Source organism: Limulus polyphemus, unplaced genomic scaffold (assembly GCF_000517525.1).
Source record: "Limulus polyphemus unplaced genomic scaffold, Limulus_polyphemus-2.1.2 Scaffold10707, whole genome shotgun sequence".
Lineage (NCBI taxonomy): Eukaryota > Metazoa > Arthropoda > Merostomata > Xiphosura > Limulidae > Limulus > Limulus polyphemus.
Window position 1 is genome coordinate 10,446 of NW_013676317.1, and position 2,484 is coordinate 12,929.

Sequence of the window (2,484 nt, forward strand, 5' to 3'; positions counted from 1 at the left end):
CAACAGTATGTTGCAAGTTGATTATGTACACCGTATAACTCATATGATTAATTAACATATTTACCCAATATAGTCAAGAAAAGGCATATTTGTGAAGGCGTGAGTTAAACCGTATCATCTATATTTAGGCTTCTCTAAACTTGTTTGTTCTTGAAAATACAGGATAGACATATCGTTTTATGTAAAACGTCGGTTGTCATGCTGTATTCTTATGGTTTGTAATGATACAATTGTTAGAAAGATATCAGTGTTGAGTAGACCCAAAATATTGTTGTTTTTATTAATTGTTGTCAACTTAATGTTAAGACGCTCATCATTTTATGAAAGATGTCAAACCGTGGAGAATGTGAGATAAACTGTTTAATGGTGCAATTAACAATTTTAACCTTGAAACTGAAACAATGGTGCTGTTTACAGTAGATATTTTTCTAACAATATATTTTAGATTGTATTCGCACTGATAATTATATTATGTGTATGCTGTAGTATTAATAAGTTGCGCGACGTTTGTGTATATTATGATGTTTCGTTATAAGTTGTAATCGGTAATTAAAACACTGTCCATTGTATTCTTGATTATCCTTCCCTGACTTTTACTTCGTAGCCTGGTATTTAGCGGGAACGGTCCAAGGTTCGAGACAGCTGACATTCAATCCTGTTACTCGGTTTAAAGAGCCGGATAACTTTTCAAGCAGTGAGTGCTGGTTAGCTACTTTCTCCTCTGGCCTCTGGTCAGTAGTTCAAAATCAGGAACAGCTATATCTGGCCTCTAGAGGTCTCTGACATAGCCGTTTAGCCGCTCAGGTTAAAATTATAATTCTCCTTTTACAATAATGAATTAACATCGAACTACCACCGGACTAGACGGTATTAAATACAACAGTAGAACAGGAACAACGCTGATGTTCCAAACAACAATGGATATAAACATCGAACTAGACGGTATTAAATACAACAGTAGAACAGGAACAACGCTGATGTTCCAAACAACAATGGATATAAACATCGAACTAGACGGTATTAAATACAACAGTAGAACAGGAACAACGCTGATGCTGCAAACAACGAAAATTAGATTATTTCTCACGTGTATGCAGCGTATTTAGACATTTCTCTCATTAGTACTTTTTAAAAAATAAAGAATTCCATAAAGATCACGTGTTACACCTTATAACGCACTGTTGAACCTTTTTTTATCACATTATTGCCTGTAATTGTATCCAAGATCTCAATAAATGACTGGGCTCGTTTGCTTGGTTTCAGGTCGAGATTTATCATGACCCTCGATATAACTTGTAGATACCTTAATTGTTATCAATAGAAGACTACCTTGTTGGTTCACCAGTTCTTCTGGATTATAGTAAAGTTAACTGAATTAAAATTATAATAATAAAAAATAAATAACCGAATATAATAATCTGAAATTTACCCTAAAAGTCAGATTTGTAAATGACGTAAATAACAAAAGATAATAATTGCAATTTACTCTCTCAAAGTACTCGACACCAACAGGAGTTGCCCATAAAAGCTAATGATATTTGTCGAATTCCAGCCAGCTTGATGTGGTCTGGTATTAGGCGAAAGGCCTCGTCGGCGCTGAATATAACAGATTTAGTGTGGTTGAATTATAATAACATATTCTTCTATACTTTCATGAATAACAACTGTTATGATGACAAATAAATTATGTAATTGAAGCGTAATTATTAATAATTTTACTCGCGTTACAAGTGAATTGTAGATTTTTTTTTCTTATTTCTTTTATTTGTCCTTTGAGGTTCGAAATCAGATCAGCAAATTAAGAGGAATGCGAAGAGAAATAAAACCGTGCAGTTAACTACTTTTTGTAACAATTTGTAGACCTATTCGGTTTCCAATATTTCGTCGGCTTTGTAGAATCATAATGAAATTCGAATCTTGCCACCTGGCGGCTGATTTGAAAGTAATAGTTAAGCCTTATATTTAACCACACACTTTATGACATGCTTGGGAACTTGTAGCTTACAGTTAGGAATTTTTTTCTGTTTGATATGAGGTCATATTGACGGGTGAAATAGTCTAATATTCGTGTATTGTTCAAGATTTTGTGAATATATATGTGTTGCCACATTTAAAGGTAAATATTTTACGAAGTTTGTCAGTCCTAATATAAATCCCTACGATACCACTACAAATTAACATACTACAGGAATAAGTGCTATATCCAGAAACACACGAAAAAAAAACACATTAAGTATTGAATATTTTCACTGAAGTTTATAAAACAGGCGTACATACCAGCATGTTTGTCAATCATAAAATACACAATTAAAACATGAATATAAACAAGTGATTCCGTGGAGATCTTGTTGTGATACACGTGGTTAACCATACGGACAAAAAACACAATACCAGGACAGCTTTCAAAACTTAGATGTTTTTAAGGCGTGGTGAAACCTAACCTTCATGTAAATAGTGGTTAGGGTGACAACATATTTGTGATAT